The 15,673-nt window shown below is 35.5% G+C and overlaps 1 long non-coding RNA gene across 1 annotated transcript in view; it reads left to right on the plus strand.

The window, feature by feature from the left end:
• Positions 1-6,343, plus strand: part of LOC131424811 (uncharacterized) — a 74,259-nt gene extending 67,916 nt beyond the window's left edge. Inside the window, exons 3-4 of the long non-coding RNA XR_009228342.1 lie at positions 5,460-5,569; positions 6,079-6,343. This is a non-coding gene — a long non-coding RNA (uncharacterized LOC131424811). The remainder of the gene's footprint in view (positions 1-5,459; positions 5,570-6,078) is intronic.
• The last annotated feature ends 9,330 nt before the right edge of the window (positions 6,344-15,673 follow it).

Raw genomic sequence — 15,673 nt, forward strand, 5'->3', positions numbered from 1 at the left:
TATCACAGGTGGGAGTCAGCACAGTGGACCCAGTGTATAGAATTATTCCCTAACCTCATCTTCCCACAGCTCACATCTCTCTGTTCCCTGTCAATTACCAAAGCCAATGTTAGAAGCTTTTCCCTGGTATTTTCTTAGCACCCAAAACATGAAGAACAGAAATCTCACCCATGTTCTGTGGTATGTGCCAGTTCAAAGATCTTAGGGCTGAGTCCAATGAAGTCACAGAATATATTTCAGGACACAGAAGAAATAATTAAGAAGGAATGGGGAGAATCTCTGTCAGGCAAGCAAGAATTTTCCAGAAATCCACAGTAGGCTCTGCTTCAGTCTGTTGACTAGAATGGTAACTGTTGTAGTAACAGAAGGTGGCTGGGAAATATATAAGTTGTGGTTTATTTTCAAAATGGGAACATCCCTTCAAGGGTCTGTTGGTGAGAATGAAGAAAAAACTTTATAGTGGGTAGAAAACATAGTGTCTGCAATGAGTTTTAATTTTCAGTTGATGCATCTAAAACTTTTTCATCATAACAGTTTAAACTCATGGGTATATAAGCATTTCTCTCCAGAGTCTGGTGTTGACATAGGATTTTCCCTATTTCTCTTTTTGTCTGTTCCTGGGGGTGGGAAATTGGTGGTGGTGGGGGAGAAGCCAGTGAGAACTGGTTCAGGATGGGTATGCATGACAATATCATGTTCTTTCTGGGAGTCTATAAAGTATACATTTGAACTACATCTCTGAATGATGATTTTTTTTTCTAAGAAGAATGTAAATATTCTATCAAGTTTTACATACTTGATTTTCACTATTACAATGAAGGCACTCTACAGAGCACCAAGCAATGATCAATGCAGTACCCAAAACATAGTTATGGTTCTTTGCATGTTAGGGTTTCCTGTCAGCGGCCTCCATATTGAACAGGGTGCCCCTATCAGCCTAAGGGTAGAGCTCTCTTCCTGCAGCAAACTGCACACCTTGCTCCCAACTGTCTTCTCTTGGAAAGCTATTCAGTTCCTTCTTAATCTGGTCTGTATGCTTGGGCATCAAATAGTGCTGCTCATTTGGAAATCAATTTTGCTTGGCTCTACTTAATTCCTACAGAACCTCTGGTTTTGAATTTCCTTTCTGAATTTCAGAGCTTGTATATTTACTTCTTTAAATATATAAAATACTGCAGGCATTGTGATTTTTTTTAACATTTTGTCTTTGTATATCAAAGAGACAGTTATAAAGAAGGGAAGTAGAAAAAAATTCGATTCAAAGGGTAAACCATAAGTAGAGAAAAGTAACCAATGTTTCTTGATGCTTTCAGGGAATTTGTTAGTTGAAAAGCCTCAAGAATAATTTGTTATATTGGTTTTTGTATTTTCCTAATGTTGGTCTTACAGTAAAATATTACCTCTGTGTATAAGGAATATAGCCTCTAATTTTGTTCCATTTAATTTTCTCTTAAAGATCGTTTGGACCTTTTGAACTATTTTAAGTTACTCTGAAGTTGCAGAAATGATCGTATGTTGTGTAGCCGCTTGTTCCTGGATGGCCCTCACACTGTGACCACTTACCTTTAAATGGAAATTTAAATCTACATCCTCCAGCCATGGGAACAATAGAACCCTTAATAAAGAGAAATTTGAGAAATTCAAGTGTAGTAGGCTCAGCATTTTTATCCTTTTGGCTTATTTTACTCTGATTCTGTACCTTAATCCTCAGACCTGGAAGTTGGCTGTATTTTCTTATGCACAATGCCCCATTTTAAACTCTATTTCGAGAAAATGAGTCCCTGTTTCTCATTTCTCTTTCCATGGTGCTGATTTTGCTGGGATTAACTTCCTGTGTCTAATTTCTGGGCCTCAACAGCTGATTCCCTATATTTGGGCAGGCTTTATTTCCACAAGTATTATGGGAAAGTGGAGTCAGCCTAAAAGTTAACCCCTAGCTGATCCACACATTGAATGGAACACTCTTTGAGAAACTGATTTGGGAGGGAGTTCTTTTAATTCAATGTCCTGCATTCTGCAGTGGTTTGACCAGAGAATATATGGAGTGATGTTAGGGCAGAGAAGTGTGACAGTAACAAATGTCTCTCTTAAGCCTGTCCCTTGTCCACTTTATTTTATTTTGATTGCAAGCCCAACAAAAATGGAGAGGTAGTTTTTTGATACAATACAACAAAAAGTTAATGTTGCAGTAATTTTCTGTTTTGAGATTTGGTGTAAATCTCAACATTTTGCTATATATTAGCTTACTACATGCTTACAACTACTGGTGAATATTTTGCTGTGGGGTTTTCACATTATATATATACTTTTTTTAGTGACTTTTAATTAGAGAGGGAAACATATACTGTATCACCTATGCTGGTCTAGCATTATATCCTCTGACAACGTAGTTATTCAAAGCTTCAGTCCTAAGCTTTTGTTTCTATCTCCTTCAATCCTATCTACAATCTGCCAACTTCATGCTTGCTTTATTTTTCATTACATTTAATAGCTATGTTTAGTTTGGGTCTCTGTTTTTTTCCTTTTTTAATCGGCTAACTTGGAGTCTGTGATTTGTGGCTTCAGCATCTTGCCGTGATGATGAGTGGTATTTCAAATATGTTTTGGTGGGAAGGGTCATGCCTACATTGTGCTTAGAGCTGAAAGCATTTCCCGTTGGAGGGAATGATGACAAATCTGATATATCCTCTGTAATACCATCAAACAAACTGCTTTTAGAGTAACTCAAAGGTTTGTTTTGCTGCTTGTCCTTTCATTTATTCATTCATTCAGCAAATATTTATGGGATGTCAGCTACTGCTAGACCTTTTTCTAGACACCCGGGATTCAGCAATGACCAAATTCCTTCTTGTGTGGAGCTTACATTCTAGGTCAGTGGTTCTCAAACTTTGTTGCATATTAGAACAGCATTTGAAACTCCCAATATCTTGGTTTTGCTGAATGTTAATTAAATCAGAATTTGTGGGGATGGACACAGAAATCAGGTTTTTTTTTTTTAAATGTCTCAGATAATCCCAGTGTGCATCTAAATTTGAGAACCATTCATCTACAGCAGGGTTTATCACATTTTAACAAAAGTCACAATGACCAAGAGGGCTTGTTAAAACTCATAATGGTTTCTGATTCAGTAGTCTGGAGCTTAGCCTTGGAATGTGCATTTTTAGCAAGTTTCCTGGTGATGCTGCTCATTTGGGGACTAAATTTTGAAATTAACTGATACAGAGGCTTGATGCTCCATGTGTGGCAGTAAACATCATGGAGTTTGCCTAAGAGCTTTTTCGAAATGCAGAATCTCAGGCCCACCCCAGACCAAATGAGTCAGAATCTGCATGTGAATATGATCTTCAGGGGAATCAAAAGCTCCTTGAAGTTTGCCAAAGTGGGCTCTAGTGGACCTTTTCATGTGCATATAGACAGACTACAGATTTGTTCTGGACCCCCGATACATTCCCTTTAAATAAACCGATATCACTGTATTTGGAAACAATGCTATACTAGTGATTTATAATGAGAAAAACCTGTTTTTGTACCTTCTTCTACCACAAAGAGCTGGCAAATACAAAATGACAAATAAGAGGCTTAATTTGCTGTGCTGAAAACGCTGGAAGAGACCCTTGTCGGCTTTTCTTTGAAAACTTGTAATTTCTTTCTCTCTTTGAAATGTATGTAAAACTTTTAAAAAGTGAAACAATCCTCTAGCCAGCTTTGTGAAGCAGGACTATCTTTCTCAAGGACTTGAGAACCACCTTGTTGAAATTTAAGATAGTGCCTCTGTTGCCGTGCTTCAGGGGTAAGGAGGTTATGAACCTCGATTTGGTAGGTTCCTCTCTCCAAGTTTCAAAACTGCCTCTTGTCATAAGGATGTGAAAAGTTTATTTTTCTTTTGAATTCAAGCCAATTAACGAACACAGTGGCCACCTCATCTATCTAGTGGATTTAAGATGAATTCTATGTGACAAACGGTGCCCTTAAGTCCTCCTTGAGGATTGGTTATTGTTTACTTGAGAACACATGTGTAATGGGTGGATCTGCTTGGCTCTGTAAGAGGGTGAGGTTTCTTTGTAGTCTCAGCAGATTGCCTATGACACTGCCCAGCACATACTGTTGAATGATTACTCAGTGATGAAATTGTTTTCTTTCTCTTCTGCCTTTGTGGAGAAGGTAGGGGATAAATTTTATTTTTAATTGTAGTTTCCCAACAAGATCTAGGCAGTATTTTTATTAACTTTCTAGTCTACTCATCTCCCCCTAACTAGTTGTGTGGTTCACATTCTGTATACATGACATTTTTCTTTTTTTTTTTTTTTGAGGGAGATACATTATATACTAGTAGAATATATTAGTTAGTCTTATGAAAACAAAATGGTCTAATTCAAACCTTCTGTTTCTAAAGACTTAACAAAACTTAACAAAAACTCTTCTTGTCAGATGTGGTGGCACATGCCTGTGATCCCAGTGACTCAGGAGGCTGAGGCAGGAGGATTGCAAGTTTGAGGCCAGGGCAACTTAATTCGACCCTGACTCAAAATAAAGTTAAAAACAAAGTCAAAAAATTCCTCTTAATTATGGAGTTTTTCAATCATATGTAAAAGTAGGGAGAAAAGTACAATGAACTCCACTCCTCCATATACATTTCCTAATTTCAATAATTATCAAGATTTTTTTGATCTTACTTTGTATTCACTTTTGTTGTTTTGCTAAGGTGTTTAAGGCAAATTTTGGGTATCATACTTACCCTGGAATACTTAAATATGTGTTACTAGCATAGTACTTTAAAAAATAAATGTAACTGCAATTATTCAGAATGACCCCAAAGTGGAAATAGCACCAGTTTCCACCAATGGGTGAATGAATTCATAAGCTGTGGTGGATACATACAATGGAATGTTATTTAGCCACAAAATGATGCTACAATGTGAACAAACCTCTAAAACACTATGCTAATTGAAAGAAGTTACACTTAATAAACCACACATTGTTTGACTCCATTAATATGTAATGCCCAGAAATTATAAATACTTAGAGAAGCAGATTGATGATTGCCAGGGCCTAGGTGAAATTAGAAATGAAGAAAATTCTTTAGCTGGTAAGGGTATCATCAGGGTGAGGGAACTGTTTTGAAAATAGATAGAGGTTGTAAGACATTTTGATGGAAGTTCTTAGTTCTTAAGGATCTCTTCTAGCGCACTAAGAAATGAAGTGACAATTATCAGAGGCATTATAAATTATTAAAGGTTATACTAAGAACATTGGGCTGAGAGAGAAAATAATTGGGAAATTCTTTAGATGGCAAGGTACTATAGTTTCAATCTGGAATGTTTCCCAAAGGTCTATGTGTTAAAGGCTTGTTCCCCAGTGTAGTGCCTTGGTAGGGAAGTCATCAGATTATTGACGGTTTGCCCTTGAAGGAGATTGTGGGACCCTGCCCACTTCCTCTTCCTGTCTGTTTTGCTTCCTAGCCATGAGCTGAGCAGTTTTGCTCCTCTGTGTGCTTCTGCCATGATGTGCTGCCTCATCACAGGCCTAAACCAATGGGGCCAATCAATCATAGACTGACACCTCCAAAACTGTAAGTCAAAATACATGTTTTCTCTTTAAAAGTTGACTTATTTCAGGTCTTTGTTATAGTGATAGAAAGTTGGCCATAGAAGATCTTTCTTGAGGTTATAATGTTTAAACTAAGTCTTAGGGATTGGAGAGAGAGGCTACTAGCAGAGTCCAGGGGCTTGGAAAAGAAGAGGTTGCTTGGTTGAGGGACTAAGTGCAGGTGTGGGTAATTGATGTGTCTCTGCAGGGTTTCTCCACAATCTGAGTAGGACTTTATCTGGCTTGTAGTGGACCAGGATAAATGGAACTCCGTGAATGAATGATGGGTTGTTACATACTCTTCTCTCAATTCACAATATTATGTGGATATCTATGTAGAGTGGGTCAAGAACAAGTTTATTTTTATTTTCTTGCGTTTTTCTTGAGTGAGAACAAGAAGTTTGAGAAACACTGATAATATTCAACTAGAATGTAGTAATAAAATAATTTTTGAAGACTAGGATGAAAAAACTGCAAATCCTATTATCTTAGGAACCTAGATTTGGAGAAAGAAGTGGAAGACTGAAAAAAATGGCATGCAGAGGAGATATCCAAGCAGACAGAGGAAAACCATCATCTTTCCTGTGTGGTGGATAGAAGTGGCTGGCCTACTGTGTCCCCCTACCTGTGTGCCCATCAGCAAGTCACTTTACCTCCAGATACATCAGCTGTGGAACGGGAACCCTAATAATAGTAACAACACAAATCTGCAAGGAATATGTGAGACCTGATTCAGATCATGATTGAACCTGGCTCAGCAGGGTACCTGGTAAAAAGAAAACTCTTAAGTATTTACTTCCTGTGGATATTGCTTTTTGTTTGTTTCTCTACTTTCTAGACCCTCTCAAAGCCATGTTTTGTTCTTATGTTTTCATACCCTGAATTCATATTTGGGCATTCTTCTTTCTGAGATTTTAAAAAATGCTCTCACAGAGAAAATTGTTAAAATTGCTAATGGATCAGGTTTTCTCTCCACTTCTTAAGTACAGGCTAAATAAATGAGATGCTTTTCTTTTCTTTTTTTTTTTTTGAGATTTGAAATAGATGAGAAGTCAGAACTTACATTACTCATGCATTCAAACAGCAAAATATTAAGCGAAATTAACCATTATTCAAAATATGTAGTTGTCAGAATTAAATTGCTTACCTATTTTGTGATGGAAACTCAGGCTTGCTTAGAAGTTTGAGTGCCAATTGTCAACAATTTGTTGAGTACCAATTATAAAGCATGGTACTAGATGTTTTTAAGGAGATAGAGATGAATTGGGTACAAATAAGGTAGGTTTAATATTTTCAGCACCTTGCCACAATTATTAGCATATTATATCATTTGGCTCACAGCAAATTTTATGAGCTTGTTACATCTTATAGACTTTTCTTAAATATGTAGAACCAGAAATTTGTTAAGGCAAACTAAGTTGCCTATGAGTAGCAAATTGTGGTAACTGAATCTGAATTCGTGTATTTCAAAGCCCAGTGCTCTTTTTACTGCATAGGAACCCAAAGGGTAATAAATACTCATTTAGCAGCTGAGGTCAAGTGAAACTTCTCAAGCAACAAAGTTTTGTGATCTAAATGATAACAGATACTGAATGTAGTGCAAAACCCTCCAAAGATATATTGCTCTAGTCTCAGCTCTGTCATGTCTGATTTTTGGAGCCTTGGCCAAAGTCACTTAACCTCATGGGATTTAATTCCATCATCATCTTGTGAAAATAAGATTACGTGACATAGAAAAACCACTCTAACTAAAACGCTCTCCAAATATGAAATATTCATTGAATGTAAGATGTTAATTTGATATTTTTAAAATGACCTCTTAATTTTTGAGAATTTTCATCTTTTTGTTTATATCATAATTAAAAGTATTTACAGAATGCTTTAAACCAGCTGATATAGGATGGATTAAACACGTCCATATAGGATGGCTTTGCCATGAAACATTTTAACAGTGTGAAGCTGACTTATTTGAAAGAACATTATTTATTCTGTTGTATTTCTGCATCCATGTAATCAGAAGGAGTTCTTCTATACCCCATATATTATTCTTGAAAACACCTAACTATTCTTTTTCTTCATCTCCTCTGGATTCTAGAAGTTAATAGTTAAGTTCTTCAATTTTCCAAGTACTTAAAAAGTACATCTTTCTTGTTAGGTTCTCAAATACTTGGAATAAAGTTTTATTCCTGTTTACCACTTGCATACTTTAGCTACCAGAAACAGTCACACTTCTAAAGCCTCCAATTAAGGAATATTCTGATAATTGTTTTTGATTACCTGAAAGAGTGCAGTTAACAACAACTCAAATTTTATCTTTGGAGAAATGAACATTCTTATGACTAAACTTGAGTTTGGGGTATTGAAAGATTATCATATTGAATATAATGCTTTTAATCCCATGGAACTATTTGAAGAGTTAGGGTGAAACATCTTTTGCCACATCTTTTTCCACCGAGACACCTTCCTTCTTGAGGGGTTCGTTTTCCTATGTACCTAAATATGTAGTACCTGTGGGAGTTGAACTGTTGATTAATAGTTAAGCATCATTTTAAAAAATGTATGGCTGAAGGCGGAAAATAAAGTGTTGATTGGTTCATTAAGCAATTCAATCCCAAATCATAAAAGTTTAAGTTTAATCCTGCCTGAAGCCTGACTGATCCTGTCATAAACACTTTTCATAAACTTTCAGCTTAAACCTGGTCTTGCAGTTTTATTAATCTAACAATAATTCAAAGTGACACCCCATGTAGTAGTATAAATCTGTAAGATGGATATCATAAAGCTTAAACCATTTCAAAACCATGGATAATTATGTCAAAATGCAACTTTTCAGTTAGATGTGGCTTTCTGAATTGCTTCTTCTCCCTTGGTTAACAGATGTGTTGACCATAACACTATCTCAGTGTGTTGATATGCCTGAAGGAAAATAAAAAAAAAATTAGAGTTACTGATAAACACTTATGAAGTTTTAGAGAAACTTATTTGCAAAACTTGGAACAGTTTAACGAATATTTACATTTGTGGGTATCATTCCTTTACTGTGTTGCTATGTGGAATTTTTAGCTTTTGGATTTGATGGCTCATTGATATTCTATAGATGGACTTAGGGATTGTAGGCAAGAGGCATACTTTGAGGAACTCAAATAAAGTCCCAGTTATCATACCTTTTTTTTTTCCTCCCAGTTCTCAGTCTAGGGGTTAGATGAATTCTCAGACTAGATTATAACAGGCTTACCCTTAGAAATATCATATTACTCCAATCCTGTTATTTGGAACAGAAGACCACATATCTGTTTCATATGGGCAGAGAGGGACATTTCCAAGAATAAGCTTACAAGGAGCCTGTAAAAGCTGGAGGGTTTGTTCTCATCTGCCTGCCATGGTAGTCACTCAATTGCAGCAGTCTGCTCTCAAATAAAAGTGAGCCTTGAGGGAATGTTCAAATACCTATTATTGAGCCCATGGGACATTTAGGCTTTTATAAGACAGGTGTTAGGGAACTGTCTGAAGCCATGAGATCTTTTTTTTTTCCTCCCATCATGTGATCTATGACTTTAGATTGACTATACGTGAGAAAAAAGGACCACTTTGATGTGATAGGGGTTAAAAACCATGGTTGAATTATACACTACGCATTAGTATGGTGACAATTCTCGCTCAGTAAGATGTGTGATTGTCTGGGATCTTCTCCCCTGTGAGACTGTGAACTCCTTTCTCATGCTTCATGTGGTACTTGACACATGGTGGGAGCTCATTTAGCATTTGTTGAATGATTTAATCACTAAGGTCCTATCCATACAATGGAAAGAAAAGTACTATATTTGGAATGTTAGCCATTTCAGTGGCCAATGATTGGCATTCGAACTTCACTCTTTAATTGTTACTATTTAATGGGTACATAGTATGGGTGTATGGGTGTGTTTGAGGGATACTTGTGTAGTGTTTGTAAGGAATGATTGCTGGAAGATGTTAAACAATCACATTTTATTTAATAACTTGTTAAAAATGTCAGTTTGCCGCAGTCCGGCTGCAGCAAAATAACTGGGGGTTGACAAGCAACTTGTGTACATTGATACAGCAGGAGTGGGAGCCGTTTATTGTAGGACAGGAGGGGTATATATACATTACACACAGCTTATCTTAATTAACATAAACTAGATACAGCAGTCAACCAATAAGGAATCTCCACACTTAATGGCTCGCTGGCGTTACTTCACAAAACACTCCCTCTGCAAAATGCCAGGCACCATCCTGACTTGTTTACAGACTCTAACATTTTTAAATAAAATTTAGTGTTGTCACATGGGAGTTTAAGACATCCACATTAAGGGCCTGTGCTTTATTCCACATCATATTTGTCCACAAAAATTTATATTCCTTCAGTCTTCCAAATGTAGGAAAACACAATAATAGTCTAAATTCCAATATCATAAACAATTTATAATTGTCTCTCCTCTGCCTCACGCCTGGTCTCCAACAAGTCAAGACAGTGGGAGTGGGTGGTGGTCTAAAGTTCCTTTGGTGGTGGTAAAAATGGTGGCGGGGTGAACAGAGGGAAACTGTGGAAAGAAGAGTGAGACCCTCGGAGGAAGCACTGAGAATCAGACAGCCCCCTTCCTTAAAAGTAAGAAGATAGAAATTAGGGACCCTTGTTCCCAATATCATCCCAGTAGTTTCTTGACCCATTCCTCTTGAAGTAGGCTGATGGGATCAACTACCTCCCTGTTTACCCTGCTGTGACCTGCCCCCCACAATAAAAACAAAACCCCCAAAACAAATCGACCATATTCCTGGAAGTTTTACTGTTTTGAAGTTTCCTTGATATTTAAAGCAGAACAGAATACTGCCACCAGGGGTGTCAAACTGTAGCCAGACCAGATGGATTTGGATCAATATTTTACTTAGTTTTGCAAAAATGGGAGCCTACATTTTACCTGTTTGTTTTTTGTTGTGGGTTAGATTTTTTTTTTTTTTAAGTGCTGGGAATCAAACACAAGCATTGTACCACTGAGCTAGACCTCTAGCTCCCTGACTTGCCCCAACCCTCTTCCCGGTTTGTTTTTTTCCTCCCCTTACAGCTAATGTACAGCTGGCTCTATTCATACATCAGCCATAAACATTTTGTTTAAACAATGAAAATGTAAGTTTCAGTAACTATTGTTGTTGAATTATGTGGTCTATTACCATCAATGAGCAATTTTATAGTAAGTAAAAATATAAGCTATGCATAGCACAGAATTCCTATTGCTATGTGATATTAAAACAAATAGGTATTTCTATCTTCTTCCATCTTCAATGGGATAGAATGATCTTTTTTTTTTTTTGTATTTCATCTTCCACGTAGTGCAAGTAATTCTCTTATTTACATTCACTCGTCATATTTAAAGCTTGTCAGATCAATATTGGACTACTATAGAAGCAGCACACTTCAGAGCCAGAATCACAACTGCATTTATTATCCTAATTAATTTTGCTATCCCAATAGAGATACTTTTTAATTATCTTATTCAAATGAGGGGACAATCATAATTCACATTGGTAAACATTTCTACTGTAGTAAACACTGGCAGCAACTATTTACAGAACTCATTGAGTTGAATGCAAACACCTGAATGTTTTGAAAATTGATTAGCAATAGGCCATTTTCCTTTAACCTTTAAGGTACTATGATTTTTGTGTTTCTGTACATGGGGCCTACAAATCTGTCAATATCCATTTTGTCCTTTCCATGGTAAGGGGTTAGGACAGAAGGTGGACTTGTTTTCAGGGAAAGCAGAAATCACCATTTCTCTTTTTAGTGTTTTTATCAATTACCATGAAAGAAAATTAACAGTGGAACAATTCTTTAGAGTTTTTGAATGAATAGGGACAAGCAGAAAGAATTTCCATTCAGAAACAGAGGAGAATTTTAATAGTTCTGTCCTTCATTTATGCCTTTGAATAAGAACGTGAGAGTTTTGCAACTTTAAAAATTGGCCAGCTGCCTTTCCAAATGGTGTCAGGGTAGAAAAGAACAATATTTAGCAGCAAAAATTAAATGGGTTTGGTGTCAAAATTTAAAACAGACAAACCTATTTAAATTATTAAGAAAAATCTCTAAGGATCTTCATATACTGTCCCTTTCTTATGTCATAAACAATTGCGAAGATTACTTGCTGTTGGTTTCCTGATTGTTCCATCTGTCGCCCATCTTCTGAGAGCAAGAGAAAATTCTGAAAATTTAATTAAAAAAAATTCATATCTACTTTCTAATCACATACAGCCAACTTCACTCTTTGCATTCAAATTTTGGTGTGAGCAGAGCTTTCATTTCTTTTGGATAAATACAGCAGTGTGATCACGGTGCTATATGGTAATGCATTTTTAAAAATATTAGAGCTTTTTGTTTATACATAGTAGTTGGGTTCGCCTCGACAAACTCATACAGGAATGGAAATCAATTTCAGTTCATGATCACTCCTTTTCCCTCCCGCCCCCACCTCCACTTCTCTTTACTAGACTCCCTTTTGCTCTTATGTTAATTTGTATTTGATTGGTTCTTTATGTAATCTTATCCTTCCCTCCCCGTTTCCTTTATTTTACTCTGGCTTGCACATATGAGAAAAGATTCAACCTTTTTAACTTTATAGGAAATTGACAGGTTGTTTCCCAAGGTGTATTATTTGATTAGGGGGTGTTGATTTTATATCCTGCTACTTTGCTGAATTTATTTATTAGTTCTAGAAGTTTTCTGGTGGATTTTTTTTGCATCCTCTAAATATAGAATCATGTTGTAGGCAAATAGTGATAGTTTGAGTTCTTCTTTTCCTATTCATATCCCTTTAAAAAAAAAAAAAAAATATATATATATATATATATATATATAAATTTTTTTTTTGGTCTAATTGTGCTGGCTGGAGTTTCCAGGACTATGTTGAATAGAAGTGGTGAAAGAGGGCATCCTTGTCTTGCTCCATTTCTTAGAGGGAAGGCTTTTAAGTTTTCTTCATTTAGAATGATATTTTGCCTTGGGCTTAGTTAGCATAGATAGCTTTTACAATGTTGAGGTATGGTCCTACTACCCCTAGTTTTTCTAGTGTTTTGAACATGAAGGGATGCTATAGTTTGTCAAATGCTTTTCTACATCGATTGAGATGATCATATGATTCTTATCTTTAAGTCTATTGATATGAATGAATTATATTTATTGATTTCCATATGTTGAAAAATCCTTGCATCTTTTGGATGAACCCCACTTGATCATGACACACTATCTTTTTAATATGTTTTGTATGCAGTTTAATTTTATTGAGAATTTTTGCATCTACATTCATCAGGGATGTTGGTCTGAAGTTTTCTTTCCTTGCTGTGACTTTGTGCGATTTTGGTTCATGGTGATACCAGCCTCATAGAATGAAGAAGGGTTCCCTCCTTTTCTATTTAATGGAATACTTTGAGGAGTATTGGTGTTAATTCTTCTTTGAAGGTCTTGTAGAAATCAGCTGAGAATCCATCTGGTTCTGGGCTTTCCTTGGTTCGTAGGCTTTTGATTGCATCTTTTATTTTATTGCTTGAAACTGATCTGTGAATGTTCTTCTGATTCAGTTTGGGTAGATCCTATGTCTCTAGAAATTTTTCAATGTCTTTGAGATTTTCTATTTTATTTGAGTATAAATTTTCAAATTAGTTTCTAATTATCTTCTGTATTTCAATAGTGTCCCTAGTGATATTTCATTTTTTATCACAAATTTTAGTAATTTGAATTTCTCTCTCCTTCTCCTTGTTAACGTGGCTAAGGGTTCATTGATCTTATTTATTTTTTCATAGAACCAACTTTTTATTTTGTCAATTTTTTGAATTGTTTATTTTGTTTCAATTTCATTGATTTCAGCTCTGATTTTAATTATTTCCTGTCTTCTACTACTTTTAACATTGATTTGTTCTTCTTTTTCATTTGCAATGTAATGTGAGGTCATTTATTTGTTGACTTAATTTTTTTAACTAATGAGTTCAATGCAATGAACTTTTAATTTAGCACTGCCTTCATAGTGTCCCAGAGATTTTGATATGTTGTATCAGAGTTTCATTTACCTCTAAGAATTTTTTCATCTCCTCCCTGATGTCTTTTGCTATCCATTCATCATTTAATATCATATTATTTAATCTCCAGGTGTAGCTTCAATTTTTTATTTTATCATTTCCAATTTCATTCCATTATGATTTGATAGAATGCAGGGTAGTTTTTTATTTGCTAAGTGTTGCTTTGTGACCTAAGATATGGTATATTTTAGAGAAGGATCCATGTGCTGCTGGTAAGAGAGTGTATTCACTTGTTGATGGATAAATATTCTACATATGTCTGTTAAGTCTAAATCATTGATTGTATTATTGAGTTCTAATGTTTCTTTGTTTAGTTTTTGTTTGGAAGGTCTACCCAGTGGAGAAAGAAGTGTGTTAACATTACCCAATCTTATTATTATTTGATTCTCGAAATTGAGAAGGGTTTGTTTGATATATGTAGATGCTCCATTGTTTGGGGCATAAGTATTTATGATTATTATGTCTTGTTAATGTATGATTCTTTTAAACAGAATGAAATGTCCTTCTTTATCTCTTTTTTTAAAATCCATTCTGCCAGTCTATGTCTTTTGATTGATGAGTTTAAGCCATTAACATTTAGGATTATTATTGAGATATGATATCTATTCTTGATCATTTTGGTTTATTTTTGTTTTTTAACTTGACTTGGTTTCTCCTTTGATTGGCTTTTCCTTTAGTGTAGTTTCTCCCTTTGCTGATTTTCATTTTTGTATTGCATTTCCTTCTCATGGAATATTTTTCTGAGAGTGTTCTGTAGTGCAGGCTTTCTAGTTGTAAATTTTTAACTTTTGTTTATAATGGAAAGTTTTTATTTCGTCATCAAAGATGAAGCTTAATTTTGTTGGATATAAAATTCTTGATTGGCATCCATTTTCTCTCAGAGCTTGGTATATGTTGTTCCAAGACCTCCTAGCTTTGAGGGTCTTGGTTGAGAAATCTACTGAAATCTGTATTGGTTTCCCCTATATGTAATCTGTTATTTTTCTATTGTGGTCTTTAAAATTCTATTCTTATTCTGTATGCTAGTTATTTCCGTTATAATATGCATTGGTGTGGATCTGTTGTAACTTTGTACATTTGGTGTCTTGTGAGCCTCTTATATTCGATTTTCCATTTCATTCTTCAGGTTTGGGAAATTTTCTGAAATTATCTCATTGAAGAGATTGTGCATTCCTTTGGTTTGTATCTCTGTGTCTTTCTCTGTCACAATAAACCTTAAATTTGATCTTTTCATGTTATACCACAATTCTTGGAAGTTCTGTTTTTGGTTTTTACCATCTTCACTGTGTGGTCAACCTTATTTTCAAGACCATATATTTTGTCTTCATTTCCTGAGGTTCTGCCTTCCAAGTGATTTAGTCTGTTGGTGAGTGTTTATATTGAATTTTTAATTTGGTTTATTGTTTCCTTCATTTCAAGGATTTCTATTTGTTTTTTCCCCCACAGAATCTCTATCTCTTTATTGAAGTAATATTTTGCTACCTGCAAAGTGATCTTTTGCTGCCTGCCTTTGCTCTCTTATACCATTCTTTACTTTGCAGATCATTACTCCTTCTCTGACATTTGTTCTACTGTGCTGTCAATGAATTCTCTTATTGTAGCATCTTGGTTTGTTTGGGGTGCTTTCTTCCCTTGTATTTTCATGTTGTTCATGTGCCTTCCCCTCTAGCAGTGCAGATCCGAGGTGTTACAGTTTCTGCCCTACAGACTTATAGTGTCCCTGCAGGTTTCCAATACCTCACCTTTAAGGGGGAGATCAATATTAACAGTACCCAGTTCAAACAATTATTAACCCTTAAACTAAATAGATGTTTAGTTAGATGTTTACAGTTTTGTCACAATAAACAAAATGTGATGTGTTTTATTATTATCTACAGTATAGACAGTAGGTTGGTTTGCAAAAGGGTCTAAATGTTTAATGGTGGACAAAAAAGAGAATTGGGGGTATAGGATGTGATGTTTATGAGGTAGGAGTTGAGAATATAGAGGTATTAGGTCACAGGAAGTT

Source organism: Marmota monax, unplaced genomic scaffold, assembly GCF_021218885.2.
Source record: "Marmota monax isolate L192 unplaced genomic scaffold, Marmota_monax_Labrador192_F-V1.1 WCK01_AAM20220418_F8-fsc00001, whole genome shotgun sequence".
In the NCBI taxonomy this organism is placed as follows: Eukaryota; Metazoa; Chordata; class Mammalia; order Rodentia; family Sciuridae; genus Marmota; species Marmota monax.